The sequence below is a fragment of the Macaca fascicularis genome, chromosome 14 (assembly GCF_037993035.2).
Source record: "Macaca fascicularis isolate 582-1 chromosome 14, T2T-MFA8v1.1".
NCBI lineage: Eukaryota > Metazoa > Chordata > Mammalia > Primates > Cercopithecidae > Macaca > Macaca fascicularis.
Genome location: NC_088388.1, coordinates 14,154,773 through 14,162,658, shown reverse-complemented (window position 1 = coordinate 14,162,658; position 7,886 = coordinate 14,154,773).

Genomic DNA, 7,886 nt, shown 5'->3' with positions numbered 1-7,886 from the left:
TATAAGATATAAAGGGCCTGGGGCCAGGAAGATTTCCAGACCAGCAAAAATCCAAGTAAGGCTGTCGAGTGATTCCATCTCTTCTCACCAGTGGATTAAAGATTGAATTTTCTTATGAGAAAAATTGAAAGTTGAAGTCCATAAATGTGTCTCAAATGCTGTTCTTTCTTGGGTAATGTAGTAAATAGACATAGTCCCCCAATGCTACCTATTCTACTGTCCTTTATTTCTGTTTATTTCCCAGTGCATTTTCCCCTCTTAAGCCCCTAAGGGAATTTACTAACACAATATGAACTATTTCAATGCTTGAATGTAAGAACATGATTTTCATTTTAATTCATGAGATATTTTTCATTTTTCTCTAGAGAGAAATGCGTCACCTATTTTAAGTAAATTTGACAATTTAACTGAGTTGCTGCAATTCCTTGTTTTAATGAATGATTCATACATGTATATGCTCTCTGTTCCTCAATTCTTTCAACTTGTGTCTTTTTGTTAGACTTATGTTTCAATTTTAGAAAACCAAGAGTTGAGAAATCCTACAGAGCAGTTTAAAAATGTCAAGCAAAGTAAAAGGTTTTTTTTTTTTTTTTTTTTTTTTTGCATTTCACTCTTGTTGCTTAGGCTGGAGTGCAATGGCACGATCTTGGCTCACTGCAACCTCCAAGTGATCCTCCTGCCTCAGCCTCCCTAGTAGCTGGGATTACAGGTGCACATCACCATGCCCAGCTAATTTTTAAAAATATTTTTAGTAGAGATGGGGTTTCACCATGTTGGCCAGGTTGGTCTCACTGACCTCAAGTGATTCACCCACCTTGTCCTCCCAAAGTGCTGGGATTACAGGGATGCACCACCATGCCCAGCTAATTTTTTATTTTTAGTAGAGATGGGGTTTCACCATGTTGGTCAGGCTGGTCTTGAACTCCTGACCTCAGGTGATCCACCCAACTTGGCCTCCCAAAGTGCTGGGATTACAGGTATGAGCCACCGCCCCAAGCCTAAAAGCAAAGCAAAAAGGTTTTCTACACACAAGTGTCCTTTGTAGAAGTCATCAGTGCAGGACCTATTAATATTGGTCCATCCCTCCCAGAGGTGTCATAGATGAAAGATGATCCAACCACACACATTTAAGTCTATATACAGCAAGGAAGCAAGAGAAAATAAGTGGGGAAGGGTTTTGAAGAGAGAAGATGCATTTAGGATAGGGTAGAGGCAGAATTGAAGGACCATGTTATTGTCATCCTCAAATATGCACTGTTCATGTGCTGTCTTTATCTCCGCTGCATCATCTTTCTGCACTGACTGATTATGAGATTATAAGAACCTGAATTGAGGGTTGAAAAAGTGGGCTCCAGGCAGAAGGTGCTCAAGGTCAGGGACATGCATTTGCTCTATCAGAGTGTCACAGAGGCAAGCTCCCCACCCAGAGCTGTAGCTCACCAGTTCATGTGGTGTACTGCCATGGAATTCATGCAGAGGAGTAAAAAACATACGAGGGCCATAATGTGACTACATTAGGTATCACCAATAGGTGGGCAATGTTATACAGATGTTAGGTCAATATATATATACACATGCATATATATATGTGTGTGTGCACACATGTGTGTGTTGGCTCAGATCATCATGGAGGCTAATTCCCAAGATCCTCAAGCTAGAGACCCAGGAAAGCTCATGGTATAGTTCCAGTCTGAGTCTAAAAGCCTGACAATCAGGAACATGAAGCGTGCGAGTCCCAGCCTGAGGGCAGAAGAAGACCAATAATATCTGAGTTCAAGTAGTCAAGTGAAAAAGAGTGAATTCTCCGTTCCCCTGTCTTTTTGTTCTGTTCAGACCATCAACAGATTGGATGATGCCCAGCCACGTTGGGAAGGACGCTTTGCTTTACTTGGCTTACCTATTCAAATGCTTGTCTCCTCTGGAAACACCCTTACAAACACACCCAGAAATAATGTTTAACCAAATAGCTGGGCACCCCGTGGCCCAGGTAGACTGACACGTAAAATCAACCATCACACTGACTCATCTATATTTAACAGATTTTATTAATTCTGTGGTGTTCCACAGCCTTCTTCTAATACTTCTGTACTTAAGATATCCTATAAATTTGCCTTTGTTATTTACATCTAAGTTTATTACTCCTTATTGATTTTAACTATTTTCTTTTCTTGCCTTGATAGCACAAGTCCATACTCTCAAATAATACAGATGAAACATGTTATAAAAGTTAAATTGTTACAGAATTATAAGCTTGAATGCTAGAAGACTATGGATAAACAGCATTAACATTCAGAAAGAATTTGTGAGAAAATAGATATTTTTGGAAACATATAAACTTAAAATATTAACCTTAGATGATTTCTGAAGATGTGAAGATATCCAACAGCAAAACAAAATAAAGATTGCAATAGGACTAGAAGTTCTAGCCAGGAAAACTAGGCAAGAAAAGAAATAAAAGTCATCGAAATTGAAACAGTAGAAGTAAAATTATCTGTGTTTGCAGATGATGTGATCTTATATATCGAAAATCCAAAGAATTCACAAGGAAGCTACTAGAACTAATAAATGAATTCAGCAAGGTGCAGGGTAAAGGTCAGCACAAAAAAGATAATATTCAACATTATAAGAAGTCTTAATACATTTCAAAGGATTAAAATCATACAGAATGTTGTGTATTTTCTGACAGAAAGAATGTCTCTATAATTCAAAAATTAAAAAAAGATATTTTAGGCTGGGCACACTGGCTCACACCAGTAATCCCACCACTTTGGGAGGCCGAGGTAAGAAGGATCATTTGAAGTCAGGAGCTCGAGACCAGCCTAGGCAACAAAGTGAGAACCTGTCTCTACCAAACAACGAAAAAGATATTTAAATATCATCATGTGCATAAATTGAGGAATAAATATCTTAATAATCAATGATCAAAAAGTCATAACAATAATTAGAAAATATTTCAAATAAAAATGATTACAAAAAGGCCACAGTTCCAAACCTGTAAGATGTAATTAAAACAGTATATAGAAAGGGATTTATAGAATGAAATGTATTAGAAGAGAGGAAAGCTTGAAAACAATACACTAACAAACCATTTCGAGAAATTTGTAGCGCAAAATAGATTCAAAGAAAAAAGAAGCAAAAAATAAAAAATAAAAATAGCATAGATTTTAAAATTTCTGAAAAAAAATCACAAAGCTCAACAAAGCCAACTGTGATACTTTGAATATCAGAAATGAAAAAGAGGCATCAGGTTAGGCAGATAATAAATAACTTTAATAAATAGATTTATTTATTTATTTAATAGTTAAGGACATAAAGAACAATTACATGCCAATTTATCTGAAATATTAGAAGATATTGACAAATGCTTAGAAGTACGTTACTCAACAAAAGTAATTATGGAATCATCATTTTAAAACTATAGTTTTATAACAATAAAATAAATTATCAAAAACCTGCTATAAATCAAATTCAAGGCCCAGTTTGCTTCATGTAATATTTCTACAAGACATTTAAGAGGAAAATAATTTCAATCTAAAACTCTTCAAGAAAATTGAAAAAGAAATAATTATCAGCTTACTTTATGAAGCTAGGCTAATCTTGATAACCTCATAAGAGAAGGAAATGACAGGCCATTTTCACCAATGAATATAGATGTAAAAGTTTTAAGCAAAAAAAAAAATACTGAAATATATAAATAATAATACATTATAATTTGTTTTGCATCAATAATGAAATTTGGACTAAATATTAGAAAAAGCTATTACAGTATCCTTTTTTTCTTTGAGACAGAGTCTCACTCTGTCACCTAGGCTGGAGTGCAGTGAGACAGTCAGGCTCACTGTAGCCTTGACTTCCTAGGCTCAAGCAATCCTCCCGCTTCAGCCCCCCAAGTAGCTGGGACCACAGGCATATACCACCACACCCGGCTTATGTTTTTGAATTTTTAGTAGAGATAAGGTTTCACTATGTTGCCCAGGTTGGTCTCGAACTCCTGAGTTCCAATGATTCTCCTGCCTTGGTGTGCCAAACTGCTGGGATGACAGGGGTGAGCCACTGCGCTTGGCCCTATCACAGTATTTTACCACAATACCAGATTAATGGATAATATAGTCAACTCAGTAGATGCAGTAAACATATTTGATAAAATACATCAGCTGATGATGACAAAAATGAGCAAACAATACAAAGAAACATCTTTAATTTGGGAAAGTTTAAAATACCCTACATCAAACATCATGTTTTTACAGGGTAAGATGCTGATACCTTTCTCTCTGATAAGAAATAAGATAGGCCGGGCGCGGTGGCTCAAGCCTGTAATCCCAGCACTTTGGGAGGCCGAGACGGGCGGATCACGAGGTCAGGAGATCGAGACCATCCTGGCTAATATGGTGAAACCCCGTCTCTACTAAAAATACAAAAAAACTAGCCGGGCGAGGTGGTGGGCGACTGTAGTCCCAGCTACTCGGGAGGCTGAGGCAGGAGAATGGCGTAAACCCGGGAGGCGGAGCTTGCAGTGAGCTGAGATCCGGCCACTGCACTCCAGCCTGGGAGACAAAGCGAGACTCCGTCTCAAAAAAAAAAAAAAAAAAAAAAAAAAAGAAATAAGATAAAGGTACCCATGATTACTATTTTTATTAAAGTCTTTGTTGATGGTTCTAGATAGAGTACATACAGCAACATTAAGGAATAAAAGATAATATAGAAAGAAACTCATTCACAGGTGAATCATTATGTATATAGAAAATACAAAAGAATTTACAGATAAGTTATTAGTTAACCATTAAGAAACTCATTCACAGGTGAATAATTATGTATATAGAAAATACAGAAGAATTTACAGATAAATTATTAGAGTTAACAATTGATTTACAAAAAGCAACTGGAATTTGCTGAACCAGCAACAGTAAGTGAATAGAAAAAATGATAATAGGATGAGAATATCTGATACTTAGGAGTAAATCTAAGAAAATACGTACAAAAACTATAGGAAATTATAAAAATTTACCTTGAGACATTAACAAAGATCTAAATAAATAGACAATATGTTCATTGATTGCTAGACTCATGGATTTTAGATTGATTCTAATCTCCTAAAAATCACAACTTTTTAAAAATTGAAATTTGGCAAGCTGGTTTTAAAATTTACATGTAATTGCAATTGGCCAAATACGGTCAAATACTGTCAAACAGAAAATAAAGGAGGACTTCATGTATCATATATAAAGATGAAGTACAAATTGATAATCAAGATAGTGTGTTATTGGCATAAGAATATACAAAAAAAAACCCACGAGTAAAATATAAAGTCTAGAAATAGATATACACATATATAGACTCTTGATTTATGATGAACAGACTGAAGAGAGGTAGATAACGGAAGACTTTTTAAAAGTGGGACTGAAATATCTGGATATTCATTTGAATATACATATGGTCATTTACCTTGCCCTATTCAGAAAAATTAATACCAAGTGGATTAAGAATGTAAATATAAAGAGCTTAATTGTAAAAAACTTTCAGAAGAGAATAGAGGAAAATTTCTTCATGATTTTGGTGTAAGAAGGACTTATTAAAGAAGACACAAAAAGCACTAACCATAAAGAAAAATAAAATATGCATTAGCCTAAAATGTCAATAGTGATGAGGTTAAGAAACTGTGCTCTAGGTACTTAATGCAGGTAGAGATTCATCCTTGATATCGTTCCATTCTGTACCGTGGAAGTAGCACTTGAGTTATAATACAAATATTTAGTGGAAAGAACTGTCACTTGAGGTTTCTGACAATCATAGATATCTCTTTTTACTTGTTCTTTGCTATGTCAACACATAGTCTTGGAGATTCTTATTTTATTTTATTTTAATTTTTGAGACGAAGTCCCACTCTTTGCCCAGGCTGGAGTGCAGTGGCGCAATCTCGGCTCATTGCAACCTCTGCCTCCTGTGTTCAAGTGATTTTCCTGCCTCAGCCTCCCGAGTAGCTGGGATCACAGGCATGTGCCACCACACCCAGCTAATGTTTGTAGTTTTAGTAGAGACGGGGGTTTCACCACGTTGGCCAGTCTGGTCTCGAACTCCCGACCTCAGATGATCCACCCGCTTCTGCCTCCCAAAGTGTTGGGATTACAGGTGTAAGCCACCATGCCCAGCTCAAGATTCCTATAGTTAATTTTGATAATATTCACCAGCAAGTATCCCGCACGTAGAAAATGAGACAATCTATGTAACATATTATGTAATTTCTACAGCTAATTCATTAAACTCTTGCTTCTGAGGCGGAGCTTTTATAATGAATAGTTTCTGCCAAAATATTAAGCCAGGTCAAATTATTATCCTTATCCACAATCCCTCACTCTGCCAGGATTTTCCCTTCCTAGGTTTTACTGGACAAAAATTATCTCACGAACTTTTCTTCAGCAACCTGGAGACATACACATTCACGACAAAATACTTTGGGAAAGCAAAATTAAAGCCGACTGGGGCTTTTCAAAGCTGAAACCGCAGCTTTGTGAATTTGTTTTCCTGAATCAGAGTCTCCTGGCGCTTGTTGGAAGGACACATTAATGGGCTCATTGGGTCAGAACCATTGGCTGTGAGGCCAGGGAATCACAAGATCCTAGAGTGGTTAATTTGATTGGTAAACAATATTATCAATCAAATCATAAATGAGTCTTCTTTTTATCCCCTTGAAGCTCCTCAAATCATCCTGCAAAGCCCTGCTCTTAACATTCCAACAGACACATATCAAATATTATATAAGTCACCGTTTCAGCCTTACCATGTGCTTGGGGGAGAGAGCACATTCTAGAACCCCCTTTTTCACATTTTCCCACATGTTTTCTGAATTATGATTATAAAGACTTCACCTGTAAGGAGGAAAAGCCAATGAGGTGCTGAGTGTTTCTCGGTGCGCTCCAGAATGATAAACATCACCCACAGCTGAAGAGGTAAGAGGTTTATAAACACCTGCGGAGACCTGCTTCCTGTGATTCCTTGGTTTACGATCTGCAGCAATGAAGATCTCTGGAGTTTTAGGAGGGCTCCTCATACTTTTTGCGTCAACTCATGCTCTTGAAAATAGTAAGAAAAAAGAGAGGATGCTGGAGGGTGGCCTATTAAGCAATGGGGTGCTTTGTTACATACTTTTGACTTTGGGGTTTCATAATCTGATGATCTGCTAATATCTACTGGCTGTTTCCACTCAGTTTATTCATGCATCTGTACTACTGTAATTTCCCCTTAAATCCATAATTAGATGGATTATATTTTTTCTTAATACTTTCCGAGGTTCTTATTTTCTTCTGTCTTAGTCATGCTTGTCACTTTGTAGTGTCTGAAATATTCACAATGAATTGATAATCAGGAGATTCTGCTCAGTGTCTAGAGTGGAGATTGTTTAGGTGTTCATGCCTTTGGCCATGTGGCTTGAAGTTTGGACAAAGTGGTCAGCTGCTTTCATTTGTAAATGATTCGTTTTCAGAGCACACTTTCAAATAGCATATCAAACTCATATTAACTGGCTCAAATGACCTGCATCAATGTTTTTTAATATCAAAGCAGCTGATACATTGTTCCAAGTGAGTATAACTAGATATTGAAACTTCCATTTCAGCTTTGGAAAAATTTCAGAGATGTATTCCTGGGGCCCTTTCTTATGTAAAAATTGAATAAACTCTAAATGAGTGGGGAATTTGGCCTATAGCTTCACTGTAACCAATGCACATGATTTGAATCTCCCAGACTTTCGGCCATCTTGTGTCCTAATGCAAGCTTAACATTTCCTCTTCCTAAGAAACTGTATCATCCTGGAGCTCTGTGCCATCATCTATATCTCCAGCCTTATTGATCCCACTTCCTTTTCCAGTTACTGCCTCAGTTGTCTTCTCTTT